A 17983-nucleotide genomic window follows, 5' to 3' on the forward strand; every position below is an offset into this window, starting at 1 on the left:
CCCGTAACCCCGAATCAGGTGAATCCAAAGCCCACGTCTTCGTTTCGTCGAGCCCGTTCCGTTGATATCATTTTCATGATATTTTCACCAGTGAAAATGACCATTTTGCCCTTGCCCGTAAACAGCCCCTCCGAGATTGAACTATTTCTGGCAAATCGTTCCACGATCGTTTCCCACTTCTTCCCGGAGTATTTGTCGACCCCCAGGCAAGCCAACCTCTTATCATGAGCCCCGAACTTGCATGTTGACTTTGCTTGCACCTTGTGTGTGTTTAGTTGCAGTTGTTTCATATCGTTTTCGTCTGCAGTTATTCCATTATGCCTGTCATGCGTGCTTGTGTTCTCACGATATCGTTTGCCATCCTAATTAGAATGTTGTTATTAATAATGCCATGTCACTACTCTACTTTATTTTCATGTCATCGTTATAAGATGTTATGATGATTGAAATGCACCGTGATATGCTAGTACTTGATATTGTCATGCTCTGTATTCAATAGTTGTGTACTTGAGGAGTTCGATATTTTGTCCATGCATTTGTACGCTGCATGCTCATTGTTGCACTCATGTTAAATATGCTCATGATGATGGAGAAGGAATTAAAATGACTTAATAATAACAAACCTCTTCCGTCATCGATGGGATCGAGTCATAGTGCCACCAAATCGAACTTTTTCAGTGCAGCCACATTTGCCTTTGTGGGAAGGCCTTAATGCGATCTATGCCTCTCGCCGGTGCCTCCTACTAGGGAAGGTTATGGGCATGCTTACCCTGATCAGGTAGGCAGACATAACCTTGTGTGCCCGGTGTTAAATTTTTGGTACCGGTCCCTGTGAGGGACGTTTTGGCCACGACGGTGGTCGTTGTGTCTTTGGTAGACACGGGGCCACCTAGGACTAGCCCAGTTGGGAGTAGATCGGAGTGGCCGGGAGAGTGTCATGGCAGTAGGTCGGTTTCGTCGGAATGCCGTTGGTCCACCCGAATGGGATGACGAGGCCATGGGTTCCGTGGTGTGGGTACAGTGTGCTACCTCTGCAGAGTGTATATAAAGTCTATCGATAGCAACACAGTTCGTAGTAGGTCTCACTATCAGGTCTTGGTCGAAATAGAGGATAAACCTGAAATAATTAAGTTGGTAAATAAAGATGTGATAACAAGAATATGGCGACTTGGACTCTGAGATAGTCGTGAGAAGTCACGGCGATGTTTTGATATGATCACGAGACAAGGTCTCGGTGAGTGCTGGAGACCAAATGTTGGTCATGGTCGTGCTCGCCGGAAAGATCACCGTTCGTTTGCGAGGCAACCCGTTGGTAAGAGAGTCCGAGGGACTCGGTGCACAAGTTTGGTTGCATTGCATGAATAATATGTTGTATTTAAAAACCCAAGGCAGAACAGAGGATGGTTGCATAAAGTTAACATGCTATGTCTGCATTAGATATAATCGGTAGTTTATTTTCAGCATAGTTTCGCAATGCCATGCCATGCTTTGATTGACATGTTAAATTATGCCATGATTGAGGTGATATGCTATGTTTTTCCATTGCCATGTTAGAAGCATGATCTGATATACCATGTCATCGCCATGTTAGTAGATGTTATGATTTTGTTCATGCTTAGTTGAATTTTTATCATGCCATGTTTAGTAATTGATATGAGATAGGTTGTTGCATACGCTTGGTTCCTGCTTTGTCTTCTGCTTGTTTGGATGCTATGTATTTGGTTGTCTTGCAAGTACATTCAATGTACTGACCTGGCGTGTCATGCCAGTTTTGTAGGTCGTACCCGAATTGTTCGCTTGATCCGTCGTGCTAGGTCGTAATCTTGCCAGTCATGTGAGTTGTGGAGCCCAGCCACAGTTGATGAGCCGCCAAACCAAGACTTCTGCCGCCATTTTAGTAGACTTCCCCTGCCATTCAAATAGCCATAGGGCTATGCCAGATGATTGTATTCATCAATGATATAAGCTTATGCACATGTATTTGATGAATATTGTTGTACCTGGAATGCTGTATTATGGACCTGTCGTGCGTCAGGTGTTATCCTGGGCTGACGTGCGAAGGCCCCCTGCTCCATGCGGATCGGGGTGCCACACTCACGTTCCTTCCGGACCCGACCTTTCCTAGGGTTGTGGCCTATCTTCGTTTGGAGGAGAGGAGGATGAAGATGGCGAAGTCCCGGGCCACGCAACACGGCCCTGCAGGAACCTCTCGCGCCGCCCCTCCCACGGCCCTGCAGCCGCCGCGGTTCCCCAATCCGCCGGCGGCCTCCTACTTCCCGGCGCCACCCCAGCAGCCGGCCTACACCAACCAGCCACCGCCCCTGCCAATGATCGTCGTCGCGGGGCGCGCCACGGCAAGAAGGAGCAGCAGCAGAACGGAGCGGGTGGGGGGGGCGCCCCGACAGCCGCAGCCGCAGCTGCCCCCGGCTCCCTGGGCGGCTGCGCCGAACCCCTGGACCGGGGTGGTCCACGTCTTCCTGCCGCGGCCGCTGCCCTCCCGCCGGCACCTTAGGATCCGGCCCTCCTCCCGGCGCTTCACTCCGCTCCTACACCCAACACATACACCAGCGGCGGCGACTGGTATATGGATATCGGGGCTACAGCTCACATGACTTCCAACCCCGGTAATCTCAACTCTGCCTATCCAGTTCATAACGCATGTCGTATCACTGTTGGGATGGATCCTCCCTTCCCATTACTCATGTCAGTCATGCTTCTTTTCCGCCTAAATCCATGCCTATACATCTATCTAATGTCTTAGTTTCACCTGACTTAATCAAATATCATGTTTCCGTTCGTTTCCTTACACGTGAAAATCCTGTAACTGTTGAATTTGACGAAGTTGGTTTTTCTGTCAAGGACACCCGTGCCCGGATAGTACCCCACCGATGTGACAGCCTGGACGAGCTCTATCCAGTCCACTCCACTGCCACCACCACCTCCACTCCGGTCGCTCTCTCCGTCATGGTGGATCTTTGGCATGCTCAGATGGGACATCCGAACTCCGCCACCCTTCGTCATATTCTTAAGACTTTTTCGTTCACGTGTAATAAAACAGATGATCATACTTGTCATGCTGGTCGCCTCGGCAAGCACGTCAGTCTTCCGTTTAGTACGTCCTCATCGGTGGCGTCGTTGAGGGAGTCCTGGACTAAGGGGCCCTCGGGCGTCCGGCCTATTATCAATAGGGCCGGACTGATGGGCTGTGAAGACATGAGGGCCGAAGACTACACCCGTGTCCCGATTGGACTCTCCTTGGCGTGGAAGGCAAGCTTGGAAACCAACTATGAAGATTCCTTCTTATGTAACCGACCCCATGTAACCCTAGATCCCCCCGGTGTCTATATAAACCGGAGGGGTTAGTCCGGAAAGGATAGACTCATTACCATAGTCATACAGGCTAGACTTCTAGGGTTTAGCCATTACGATCTCGTGGTAGATCAACTCTTGTAACACTCATATTCATCAAGATCAACCAAGCAGGAAGTAGGGTATTACCTCCATAGAGAGGGCCTGAACCTGGGTAAACATCGTGTGCCCCGTCTCCTGTTACCATCGACCCTAGACGCACGGTTTGGGACCCCCTACCTGAGATCCGCCGATTTTGACACCGACATCGGTGCTTTCATTGAGAGTTCCACTGTGCCATCAACAAAGGGTTCGATTTCCCCTTGAATCGTCGATAGTGACGCTGTCCAAGGAGAAACCTTCCTCCCCGGATAGATTTTCGTATTCGGCGGCTTCGTACTGCGGGCCAACTCGCTTGGCCATCTGGAGCAGATCAATAGCTACGCCCCTGGCCACCAGGTCAGATTCGGAAGCTTGAACTACGTCGCGGATATCCGTGGAGACTTAATCTTCGACGAATTTGAGACCACGGCGATCGCTCCCCTTCGCTCCGATGAGCATGACTTAAATCTGTCATCAGATCACATCTAGGAGATGGTTCCTGTTGCTGCAACGACCTTAGAGCCGGAGCAGATCGTGCCATCCGAGGCCACAGAGTCCGCGGCGTTGGAGCCGCACACTGACTCGACACCCTGCAATATTTGCGTCACCGGAACTCCGGACTCGTCTCCGGCTATAAGTTCTGGACCACATACGCCAGCTGATACCGAGATGGATCGGTTATCGATTTTCGAATTTATTGCCGCAGACATCTTCCAGCATTCACCTTTTTTGGTGATGCGCTAAACTCTTTAAAAAACTTGTCCTTGGAGAGGGACTCACAGCCGAACTATGTCCGGTTAGAACTAGGGGCTGAGGATGGAGAATTTAGCTTCCCACCCGCCACCCACTTCATAGCCACTATCGAAGACTTAACCGACGAGCTTGATTATGCCTCCGGATACATCGACGGTATGGACGACGATGCCGACAAGGAGCAAGGCCAGGAACCGCCATTCACTGGATGATGGACGGCCACTTCCTCATATGACGTCTACATGGTAGATATGCCGAAAAATAATAGCGGCGACGACAAGGAAAGCCCGGCAAAAGGGGACCCTCCTAAGACACAACCAAAAGCAGGCGTCAGCTGCGCCGCTCTAAGTCCCACCGCTGCAGGCATAGCAACACTGGCACAGGAGACGACAACACTCCGGATGGTGCCGAATACACCGAAGAACCCGATGAACAAACTGCCGAACAAGACAATCGGGAATCAGGGCATGTCAGCCCTGATGAACATGCCATAGAAGAAGACTCGGAGGACGATAGTTACCGTCCGCCCTCCGAGGAGGAGACAAGGCTCGGCAACGAAGACTTCATCGTGCCTGAGGATCCTCTGGAGTAGGAGCGCTTTAAGCTTCATCTCATAGCCACTGGAAGGAGCCTGAAAAAGAAACAGCAGCAGCTTCAAGCTGAACAAGATCTGCTCATTGACAGATGGACTGATGTCCTGGCAGCCAAAGAATACGGCCTCAAGCGCCCAGCCAAGAGCTACCCGGAACGCAGACTGTTACCTCAGTTCGATGAGGAGGCGTCGAAGCACATATCTCCCTCGCGTAATGCGGAACGACCACCACGTGGTCGAGACAGTGCGGCGGACCGACCACCCCGCGGCCGAGATAAAACGGCAACTCAGGCCGAGCTGCAGCCTGCCCCACCACCCCGTAAAAATAGAGACGGAACAATTCGGGGTCGCACATAAGACCTCCAGCAGAACCTGGATAGTAGAGCAGGACACACAAGATCGATCTACGGATCGCGAGGGCGTGCCCCGAGACACGACGAAGGCTACCTATTCGGACCTGACAAACCTAACCACGCCCGGGCCGAATGCCGCAGACGGACTCCATGAGAGCTACGCCGTGATGTAGCCCGATATAGAGGTGCCGCACACCCTCTTTGCTTCACAGATGAAGTAATGGATCATGAATTCCCCTGAGGGGTTCAAGCCCGTCAATATTGAATCATACGACGGAACAACCGATCCCGTAGTATGGATTGAGGACTTTATTCTCCACATCCATATGGCCCGTGGAGACGACCTGGACGCCATCAAATACCTCCCACTAAAGCTCAAAGGACCAGCGCTACACTGGTTAAACAGCCTGCCTGAAAATTCCATCGGCAGCTGGGAGGACTTGGAAGAGGCTTTTCTTGACAACTTCCAAGGCACTTACCTCCGGCCACCTGATGCCGATGACTTAAGTCACATAGTTCAACAGCCTTGAGAATCCGCTAGAAAATTTTGGACCAGGTTCCTAAAAAAAAAGAACCAGATTGTTGACTGTCCGGACGCCGAAGCCCTAGCGGCCTTTAAACACAGCATCCGCGACGAATGGCTCGCACGGCACCTCAGCCAAGAAAAGCCGAAGTCTATGGCAGCCCTTACGACACTCAGGACCCACTTTTGCGCGGGTGAGGACAGTTGGCTGGCTCGTAGTAAAAACACAACCAGCGAGGCAGGCCCCTCCGAGGCCAAAAACAGTAGCAAGCTCCGGCGCAATATACACAAACGCCGAAGCAATGGCGATAACACCGATGACACTATGGTTCACGCCGGATTCAGTGGCTCCAAGTCTTGCTAGCGGAAGAAGCCCTACAAAAGGAACAGCGAGGGACCATCCAGCTTGGACCGCATACTCAACCGTCCGTGCCAAATACATGGCACCCCAGACAAACAAGCCAATCATACCAACAGGGATTGTTGGGTTTTTAAATAGGCTGGCGAGTTAAATGCCGAGAATAAGGAAAAGGGATCACAAAGTGAGGATGACGACGAAGAGCCCCGGCAGCCGAACACCGGGGGGTGGAAGAAATTTCCCCCTCAAGTCAAAAGGGTGAACATGATATATGCTATACACATCCCCAAAAGGGAGCGCAAGCGCACACTCTGGGACGTCTATGCGGTAGAGCCAGTCGCCCCAAAATTCAATCCGGGGTCATCATTCCTGATCACTTTCGATCGTTGAGATCATCCATCTAGTATCCGTCATGGCGGTTTGGCCGCATTGGTCCTCGACCCAATCATCGACGGATTTCACCTGACACGAGTCCTAATGGACGGTGGTACCAGCCTCAACCTGCTCTATCAGGATACAGTACGTAAAATGGGCATTAATCCCTCCCGAATCAAACCCACAAAGACTACCTTTAAAGGAGTCATACCAGGCGTAGAGGCCCGCTGTACGGGCTCAATCACACTGGAAGTGGTCTTCGGTTCTCCGGACAACTTCCGAAGCGAATAGCTAATCTTCGATATCGTCCCCTTCCGCAGCAGCTACCACGCACTGCTCGGACGAACCGCATTTGCAAGATTGAACGTGGTACCGCATTATGCTTATCTCAAGCTCAAGATGCCCGGTCCTCACGGCGTTATAACAGTCAATGGAAATATGGAACGCTCCCTCCGTACAGAAGAGCACACCGCCGCCCTGGCAGCAGAGGTACAGAGCGGCCTCCTCAAGCTGCACCATAATCCGGCTGCTGAGCCCGTGGACACCATTAAGAGGGTCTGGACTACAGTGCAACAAGACAGTGCAGCTCGTCAAGAGCTCGATTAGCAATTCGTCCTCCGTCCCAGTCCTGATGAGGTAGTGGCATTCGTACCACGCGTACATAATTACACACTCAAAATTCCATGGGCATCGACGGAGACACAACCTAGCCTGGGATCTACAGTTCGGCTAGATCGATCCCGGACACACATATAACTTTACTATTTCCTTTACCCCTTTTTCAGGTTTCTTTTACGCGGGCCTCCTTCGATGGCCTGATTACTGGTCCTGTCAAAGGATAAATACACCGGAGTGACACGGAGCACAGGCGTACAGGGGAAACTCTAGAGGTCAATTCGACGATTACTCTACCCGTTTTCAGGACCCACACGCAGCTCGCCTTTGGTTGGGGCATGTCAAATAGCCGTTTGCTTATTGCACTATTTTGTATCAATGTGCTTTGACACATTAATCCAACTAAAACGGAAACAGTTCATGGTCCAAGTTCAAGGGCCCCAGATACTATCTCTATTCTCCTTCTGTTTTCCATTAATTACTTACTTTCTAGCACCCGTACACTTTGGTACGTTTCATATTTGCCAGGGGCTCCTCATCACCCCATAACACGGCAACAAAGTCCGAACACTTCTTATAGAAAAGTTCGGCACCCCGAATTTAGCATTATATGCATTGGCTCCGAATCATGTCTTTGGTCAATAGTTGGGTTGCCCGGCTCCTGTGCTTGCTACCCTATGTTCCGCTACATCGGCTAGGGTAGTAAAGGGAGAACTACTACGATTGTGCCCTGGTCTAAACCGAATGAGCACCTCAGTAGAGAAAGCCGAAAACTGATTGTCATGATGCGGCGAGAGCCGGTCAGCTGTTCGAGGGTTACAAATCGCTGGAGATTTCTTCCGCATTATGCGAAGGATCGGTACTTCCTGATAAGACGTTGATAGGACCCTGGTTCGTATACCAGGGGTTGCGCCCATGTTTTATTATAAAACTTTTATGGCTAAGTGAGGGCGTTTAAACCGGATAGTCTGATTGCCTAGTTCGTTGCGCTAAACAACTCCTTCAAGTACCATATAATTGGATCAAGATTGTTTAGATCTCATCCCGAACACCTCTATACTACCTATGTGAGGGCAGATGCCGACGACTGGCCAACCCTCAAATTCCATACACCACGGCCGCACAGGAGGAAACAATCAAAACATAACAAAATTATATTACAACCCGACTTTGTTTCAATCATACAAAGCAAAGACAATACGAATGTATTCATTCGAAAATAACGTCCTACCCGCACTGCGCTGCTGCAAGTCGAGACCCCTCCAGGACATCCGCAAAATATCGCTCGGGTGTCCGGTGCTCCTTGCCCTCTGGCGGCCCCTTGGCCACCTCAACGGCGTCCATCTTCGCCCACCACATCTTGCAACGGGCGATGGCCATGCATGCACCTTCGATGCAGACTGATCGCTTGATGATGTCTAGCCGCGGACAGGCCTCCACCACCCGCTTCACGAGGCCGAAATAACTGGTGGGTATAGCTTCGGCTGGCCACATCCGGATTATTAAATCCTTCATGGCCAGTTCGGCCACCCTGTGCAGCTCGACCAGCTACTTCAGCTGATCGGCAAAGGGCATCGGATGTTCTGGCGTAGCATACTGCGACGAGAACAGCTTCTCCATAGAGTTCCCTTTTTTGGCCCGGAAGAACTCCGTGGCGTCGGACACGCTGCGTGGTAGACTCACAAAAGCACCTGGGTAACTCCGAATCCGGGTTAGTAAAAGGTACTTCCTCTCCGCATACTTTCTTTGCATGTTAAATGCCTTACCCGCGATGATCTTCTTGGCCTCCTGGATTTCCTGGAGAGCATCCCGGGGCTCCTTCCGTGCGGCCTCCACGCTCTGGCGAGCCTTGGTAAGTTCGGTCTCTCGAACCGACGCCTCGTGCTCCAAGGCTTCGCACTTTTTCACCGCGTCCTGGAGCTCCTGCTGGACCTCGTTGACCCGAGCCTTGAGCTTCTTACAGGCGGCTTGCTGCTGGATAGCCTTCTCCTCGGCTTTGCCCAGGGCCTTTTTCAGGGCCTCGACCTCGGTCACGTCTCCTACACATATTACGACACAACGGTCAATATACACCGCTTATTCTTTTCGAATACACAGCAAGTCGTCACTCACCTTGCTTCTCCTGGAGCCGAATCTTCACCTCACCGAGCTCGTTCTCGGTTCGCTCTAGCCTCTGCTTCAGTTCAGAGACTTCGGCAGCATGCGAGGTCGCGGCCAACAGCGACGCCTGCTTATTCATAAATATTCTGTTAGTCTCCTGCAACAAAGGCACGATCCTCTGTCCGGTTCTTCTTGCCGAACACCGGACAGTGTCTCAGGGGCTACTGTCTACATGGGGTTTTTCTCTTTCTACGTCACTTACCTCAAAACCTGTCAACAAACTGCTGCAGGCCTCGTCCAGTCCACTCTTGGCGGACTGAACCTTCTCGATCACCGCACCCATAAGGACACGGTGCTCGTCCACAATGGAGGCGCCTCGTAGCGCCTCCATTAGGTCATCTGGTGCCCCTGGCTGGACAGGGGCCACCAGTGGAATCGGCACACCCCTCTCCTTCGAAGGGGGTTGCTCGCCCGATTCTGGAGCCATATGGGTGTCCAGAATCGTATTCAGCTGAGGGCCAAACTGAATACGGCCCTCTTCGCCAGTCTCCATGGGGATCTGCTCCCCCATGTGTCCGGCAGTGGAGGTCTCGCCTTGTGGCGCCTCTCGGACAGTGTCCTGGGCTCCTCCCAAGCTCGGAGCGGTCCTCCGGGACAACACTTCGGTGTCGTCCCTGGGCCCAGGGGAATAAGCGGGCGGCGGCGACATGTTGGGGCCATTTCCACCGGATCCAACAAACCTCCAGATGAGGATCGCTGGATGTGATCACGGCCGGACTGTAATAGTACAGTTAACCATGTCAAGATGATAAAGAGAAAAGGCCGGATATACAGGCACGTACGAGTCATGACACTTCCAATGCGGCCTGGGGCTTTGTGCGGGGGCGTCGTTCCGGACTGCTATGAACGTCCCACGCGATATTGACTGCTGGGCGTCCTTCCCCTTCTTAGGCGTTTCCGCCTCCAGATGCGCGGAAGCCGCCCTCTTCTTCTTCTTTCCCTCCTCAGGGGGAGGGTTGTTCTCCTCCTCCTTCTCCTCTTCCTCGTCATCGTCCTCCTCAGGAACGGAGGAATGGTTCTCTTCGTCTCCAGACGTCACGTCCGAAGTACCCTTGCGGCGGGGGCCTCTTTTGGCCCCCTTGGCCTTCTTCTTGGCTTTCTTCTCCGACGCCTTGTATGGTGCCGACACCAGCATCTTCGCCAGATGCGGGATGACCAGTTCTTCAGGCAGCGGAGCCGGACACTGGATCCGCTTTTCCCTCTCCATCCAATCCTGAGAAAGCAAATCCTAAAAGCTCAGACACTATCCTTGAAACAAACGAGTGGGGGATACGTTAAACACAACATACCTCGCTGGCGAGGTGTTCAATATCGTGCCCGCGGTCCAAATCTGTGGCCGGCGGTTTCTCGTTGCCCTTAAAGAGCAACTTCCAGGCACCTTCGTGAGTAGTCTTGAAGAGCCTCACCAGGGTCTGGTGCTTCTTCGGATTGAACTCACACAGAGGGCGGCTTCGGCGCTGGCACGGGAGAATCCGGCGAACTAGCATCACCTGGATTACGTCAACAAGCTTGACGTTCTTGGTCACCATGCTTTGAATGCGCGTCTGCAGCGCTATCAGCTCGTCAGGTGAACACCAGTCCGAAATCTTCTCGACCCAGGAGGTGAGTCACATGGGAGCGCCAGAGTGGAATTCGACAGCTGCGGCCCAGATGGTGCCGCGGGGTTCTGTGATGTAGAACCACTGTTTCTGCCATTCCTTTACTGTGTCCACAAAAGTTCCTTTGGGCCAGGAGACATTGGATAACTTACTCACCATGGCTCCTCCACACTCCGCGTGCTGGCCATCCACCACGTTCGGCTTCACGTTGAAGACCTTGAGCCATAGCCTGAAGTGGGGTTGGATGCGGAGGAAGGCCTCACACACGACGATAAACGCCGAGATGTTGAGGACTGAATTCGGGGACAGATCGTGGAAACCTATCCCGTAATAACACACCAGCCCGCGGACGAAAGGGTGGAGTGGGAATTCAAGTCTGCAGAAGAAATGAGGGATGAAAACCACCCTCTCGTTGGGCTCCGGCGTGGGGACGACTTGTCCCTCGGCCGGCAGACTGTGGGCGATTTCCTTCGCCAAGTATCTGGCTACTCGGAGCTCAGTAATGTCCTCCTCCTTGACAGATTAGACCATCCACTTGCCCTGACCTCCGGATCCGGACATGATCGAGTGCTAGCTCGAGTGGAAAGGAGATGAAAACTTGGGCGCTGGAGCTCGAGATTGGAAGGGCGGAGATGGAGAGAATGCGTGGGAGGGGAAGAGGGAGTCCTTATCCCTTTATAAAGGCAGTAAATATTGAGCGCCTCCCCACTCGCCTTAGAACTCGCCTATTCCCAAGGGCTGTATAAACGGCACGGTTGGGTTACCCATGCCCGCATTGATGAGAATCCCGCAATAAGGGGACACGATCTCTGCTTTGACAAGACGTGCCGATAGCAACCACGTCTCGAAACGTGGAGCGGCAGACGAAAAACGGTCCGAAATTATGACCGGGTTGACGTAATGTCATGTTGTAAAAAGTTGTCAGCGGGCTGGACTCGTACGAGTATTATATTCTCTCGGCGGTTGTGTGTGGTACATGTTACAGGTCCGGATACTATTATCGCGTCCAAAGACTATCTTGAAGTTGGGAATAAAGGGAACCCGCCTTGCAATGCCGAAGGCAATCTGCGCGCTGGACTCCTCGTCATTGAAGCCAGGTTCAGGGGCTACTGAGGGAGTCTTGGACTAAGGGGCCCTCGGGCGGCCAGCCTATTATCAATAGGGCCGGACTGATGGGCTGTGAAGACATGAGGGCCGAAGACTACACCCGTGTCCGGATTGGACTCTCCTTGGCGTGGAAGGCAAGCTTGGCGACAAACTATGAAGATTCCTTCTTATGTAACCGACCCCATGTAACCCTAGGTCCCCCCGGTGTATATATAAACCGGAGGGGTTAGTCCGGAAAGGATAGACTCATTACCATAGTCATATAGGCTAGACTTCCACTAGTAGGAAAAGGGGCTTTTACCCCGGTTTGTAAGGGCCTTTTGTCCCGGTTATCGAACCGGGACTAAAGGGTCGTTACTAAAGCCCTAACCCTTTAGTCCCGGTTCTTACACGAACCGGGACAGAAGGTCCTCCACGTGGCCGCTGCTGCCAGCCCAGGCAGGGGGGCCTTTGGTCCCGGTTGGTGCCACCAACCGGGACCAATAGGCATCCACGCGTCAGCAGCTGGCAGGAGCTGAGATTTTTGTTTTTTTGAAAGGGGGTGGTTTAGGGGTTTTGGGGGGGTTAATTTAGGTGTTTCATATATTGTGTTAGCTAGCTAATTAATAGAGAGAAGTGTCCTCTCTTATCTCCGTGCTTGGTCGACGCTACGTACTATATACGTATGGAGAGGAGTAGACACGCTAGCTAGTAATCAAATGAAGGAAACAGAAGATCGTCATGAACATATGCATACAGAGAGAAGTGATATCGACCACCTCTCCTTCTCCGAGAGATTGGTCAAACAACAAGTTCTCGTATATCTATCCGACACTACCGGCTACATATATACAATAATTATGTCTTACAATACAATCTCCTAATTAAATTGTAGGAATACAAGGTCCACATAGTATTCTCCGTTTTCAACGATCACGTGGTCAAGGAAGAATGCCGCCAATTCCTCTTGAATTCCTCGCATACGATCTGGTGCTAGGAGTTCATCCCGCTTCCGAAACATCTAATTTGAAGAAGGGGGTCAATACATATATATATATATGAATAAATGAAACCCAACACAAATGATGGTAATAAAATAAAATTGTGAATATTATTGCTTACGCACTTCGTATTGTTCTTCAGTGTAGCCCCGCTCACAGGTCGTGTAGCGGATGGACTCACAAACGTAATATCCATAGTAATTTTTCCCGGGTTCCTGCCACAACCACTTTACAAGAAATAGAGGTCAATCAAACTGATAAGCAAGCATGCTAAATGGTATTGATGAAACTAGCGCTTGAATCACTAGGAGATGCGCCGAACATGCTACTATAGTACTTACCTTCGGGTGATTAAATTGCAGCTTCTTCGGCAGTCCCGGAGCTTTTGTGGTGAATTTTCTCCAAACCCTGCCAGACAAAGAAAACAATTACTTGATATCAGGAAATGAACAAAGTTGCTGATATGGTGGATAATGATCGATTTAACTTACTTCTCGAGCATTTGAGTCATGTTCGCATAGTCCTGGGGATCTTTTCGTCTCGAGTCTAAGACGGTTACTACTCCCTGCTCAAGCTTAATCTCTAGGACAATATAGTGGAAGCTGCGCATGCATGCATAAGTCATCAATTACATTACCATAACCTGGACTAATAAGGGAAACCGAATGTGCACAACACAGTAACACTCACTTGAAGTTGTAAGGAAAGAGTATTATATCTTTGTTTTGATTTAAAACCAACGATTGTAGCAAGTTGGCCTCGGCTTCTTTGGGATGTTTTTCAACCGTATATGCATCTATGAGATTTGTGTTAATGAACCCATATCACCGATTTGTCTTTTCTTCAATTCGGCGATCTTCAATCTACATAATATCGTGAGGATAATTATAAATACATGCATTGAAAGAGCTGACCTATATAGAGAGACTTAATGACAGAAGTAGTACTACTTACAGACAGTAGCAAGTGATCGTTGTTTTATCGAGGGCCTTTTGATTGTAAAACTGGAAGAAATCCTCAAATGGAACATTCAGCAGATCAATTCCAACGAGGTCATGCTCCGGTTTAACTCTCAGCGTCAAAGTATTCATCCCATCAGAATCTCTACAGGTTTTCATGTACCAATCATGTAGTCTTCGCATCATCGTTGTTAGAGATCTTTCATCTTTGACGAGAGGCTTCCCGTAATGGTATTTGTGTTTGTCCACCTCCATGATTTCATAATGTTCATCGTCGGGCAGGTAATCTCCAAGATTGCTATAACCGGGCAACATCCTCGGATCATTAGCGGCGATGTCTTTTGACACCTTGAGCGGGGGGCACGATTGGTTCGCTTGTTCGGCGTGCTGGGCAATTTTTTCCTAGCTCGTCGTTCTTTTAACCTTTGATCACTGACAGTACTTCCTGACTGCTCCGCTTCGGCATATGTCTTTGCAAGAATGCGCTCATAGTTGCCTCTTGGCGGAGACTTTGGTGGTTTTGTCAGGGCAGCCAGAGTGCGCTTTGCTTTCACCGGATCTACCTTCTCCTCCGGAGGTGGATGTTTCTTTGCTTTCACCTCTTCAAAGAAGTTTGTCACTTCGGCTCGCACGATCTTCCTGGTTTCCTCCTCGGTCCTCTCGTATGGTAACTTCTCTGGAGTCTTCAGAGAAGGACCGAATCTGTATTGCCTCCCGCCTCTGGCAGCTGTACTGCTAGACGCCGGCAGAGCAGACAGAGCGGCTGCGGCTGTCTTCTTTCCTTGCTTACGAGGCGGAGGAGAAGGACTATGACGCACCGGAGCAGCCGCAGCGGGGGTGGGTCTCTTCCGCCCTTGCTGACGAGGCGGAGAAGGAGGAGGCTGGCTGCTCTGGCACGCCAGCGCAGGCGGAGAAGGAGGCGGAGTGCCGCCACGCGCCGGAGAAGGAGGCTGAGTGCCCTGATCACTCGCCGGAGGAGGAGGAGGCGGAGGAGGAGGCGGAGTGCCCTTACTCGCCGGAGCCGTCCAGTTCGGAAGCTTGATGAGCTCCTTCCGCCATAGGCATGGAGTCTTCAGAGCAGAACCCAGCCGAGTCTCCCTTCACCGGTAGGGTGGTCAAGCTGGAGCTCCTCAAATCCCTCCGTTATTTCATCAACCATCACCCTAGCATATCCTTCTAGAATCGGCCGGCAGTGGTAGGTTGCGCCGGGTTCAGGAGATAAAACAGAGCCAACAGCCGCCTTGACTTTGAAGTTCTGCCATTCCACAATAAGGTGGCAATGTTGAGACTCCGTGATAGCATCCACAGGATAGCTAGCAGGAGCCGCATGCTCCAGCTGAAGCAGCTCGGTGGAAGCCACGCTACTTCTCCGCTGAGATGGCGGTGTAGCTTCGGGGGCAGTTTCGGCATGTCGATTGCCGTCTCGTTCCTCTAGCGCTTGAACCCTTTCGTGCAGCTTATGAATTTGGATCTGCTCCACTTTTTTCCTCCTCTCCTGGCTTTTGTAACCGCCCGCGTCCGGAAAACCAGCCTTCCACGGAACGGAGCCTGGCGTGCCTCGTGTCCGTCCAGGGTGGTTAGGATTCCCGAGGGCCATTGTGAGCTCGTCGTTCTCTCTGTCTAGAACGAACGTCCCTTCCTGCGCTGCATCAATATATTGCTCAATCTTCTTGACTGGTATTCTCAAAAGCTCGTTCGTCCAAACGCACCTCCCTGATACAGGGTCCAAGGTTCCGCCAGCCCCGAAGAACCAAGTCCGGCAACGGTCTGTCCAGTTCATTGTCTGTGGTTCGATCCCTTTTTCAAGCAGATCATTCTCAGCCTTGGCCCACTTAGGTCGGGCTTTGAGGTAGCCACCTGACCCCGTGCGATGGTGAAGCTTCTTCTTCGCAGCATTCTTCTTGTTTGTCGCTGACATCTTCCTACTCTTTTCCGATGTCTTGTGGGCCACAAATGCGGGCCAGTGATCTCTGATCTTCTCATACCGGCCGATGAATTCTGGTGTCTCTTCTTTGTCGACAAACGTTTTCAGCTCATTCTTCCACCTCTTGAATAGGTCTGCCATCTTCTTAAGAGCATGAGACTTGATTAATTGCTCTTTAACAGGCTTCTCCGGATCCTCCTCTGGCGGTAGGGTGAAATTTGCCTTCAGCTCAGTCCAAAGATCATCTTTCTGCATATCATTGACATAAGACACCTCAGGGTCTTCCTTCTTAGGCTTATACCATTGGTGGATGCTGATCGGGATCTTGTCCCTAACTAGAACCCCACACTGAGCAGCAAATGCATCCTTTGTCCGGATGGGTTCAATCGGTTGGCCGTCGCACGCGATTGCTGTGATCTCAAACCTTTCTTCCGAGCGCAACTTTCTCTTCGGGACTCGTCTCTTTACCGCAGTTGTGCTCGATCCGGAGGGCTAGAAAAAAGAAGAAAGACGAGTGTTAATTAATATGTGTACATACCAAAACAATGAATGCATCAATTAGCTAGTCAGCACAGGCTTAACTAATATATTTACCTGGCCGGACTCTGTTCGGTCACCGGAGCCGTCACCACGGGCTCCTTCTTGCACCAGCATTGGGTCACCGGAGCCATCATAATCATGTCTTTCCTCCTCCACTCTTCGATCACCGTAGCCTGCTTCTTCACCCTGTTCTTCCAGACCATCATTGTCCTTAAGATACGACAAGATATCACCTCCGGCTAAGATTATGTCCCCCAACACCTCTTCTGCTTGCTCGTCTCGTCTGTGCTCCATTGTTTCTGCAAATATTACAACATGGCAATTATTACACAAACATGACAGCAGGTGGATATATTAGTGCAAACGTAGACCTAGCTTATTCCGGGTTTGGGGTGGCCTAGGCAATGCTTCAAGGGTAGGGGCGCGGCGGGAGGGGGTAGGAGACCGACATCGTTTTTTTCTAGGGTTTGGGTGTCCTCGAGAGTTTTGGTCGAGCGAGAGGGCCGGGGGGTGCTTCCGTGGTATAAGTTATCACGGTCGAGAGGGGGTATAAATATCGACCGTCCATCATGTCAAAGTTATCTGGGAGGGAGTTATATATATCGACAACGACGACATACATACATGGGAAAATAATGTTATCGGGGAGGGGGTATATCGACCCTCCCCCCACGTGTTGAAGTTATCGGGAGGGGGTTATATCGACAACGACGACATACGTACATGCGAAAATAATATTATCGGCGGGGAGGGGGTATATCGACCCCCCTCGTGTTGAAGTTATCGGGAGAGGGGTATATCGACAACGACAGACCCGATAAAACATAAGAAAACGAAGAACAAATAAAAAGAGGAGAAGAAGAAAAGGAATAGAGGAGAAGATCGAAGAAAAAAAAGAAGAAAAAAAAGAGGAGAAGAAGAAAGGAATAGAGGAGAGAAGAAGAAAAAATAGAATTTTTTCTATTTTTTCTTCTTCTCTTCTATTCCTTTCTTCTTCTCCTCTTCTTTTTCTTCCTTTTTCCTCTTCTTATTTATTTCTCCTCTTCTTCCTCTCCTCTTCTTCTCCTTTCTTCCTCTTCTTATTTTCCTTTTTATATGAACATATCATCATATATATGAACATACATTTTCTTTGCATATGCATATGAACATACATTTTCTTTGCATATGCATATGAACATACATACATACATTTTTCTTTCATATGAACATACATACATACATTTTCTTTGCATATGACATACATACATTTTTCTTTGCATATGACCATTCATACATTTTCTTTGCATATGCTTTGCATATAAACATACATACATATGAACATACATACATACATATAAACATAACATACATACACAAAAAATTCTAAAAATCTGCCTAAAAAAATTATATGAAAAAAAGCATACATCATGCATCCATCCATATAATGAACATATACATCATCCATCCATCCGTATAATCAACATATGCATATGAAAAAAAATTATATGAAAAAAATTATATGAAAAAATTATATGAAGAGGATCGAGGGGACAGGGAGGAAAGGGGGTCACCGGAGCCGGACCGAACGGGGAGGAGGGGCGGCGTCGAGGCAAGGGCGGCAGTGGGGGAGGGCGCCGGCGACGACGACAATGGTGGGGGCGGGCCGGGGCGCAGGGGCGCGGCCGTGCATGCTCGGCGACGGGGCAGGGGCACG

The sequence above is a fragment of the Triticum aestivum genome, chromosome 2D (genome assembly GCF_018294505.1).
Source record: "Triticum aestivum cultivar Chinese Spring chromosome 2D, IWGSC CS RefSeq v2.1, whole genome shotgun sequence".
Taxonomy (NCBI): domain Eukaryota; kingdom Viridiplantae; phylum Streptophyta; class Magnoliopsida; order Poales; family Poaceae; genus Triticum; species Triticum aestivum.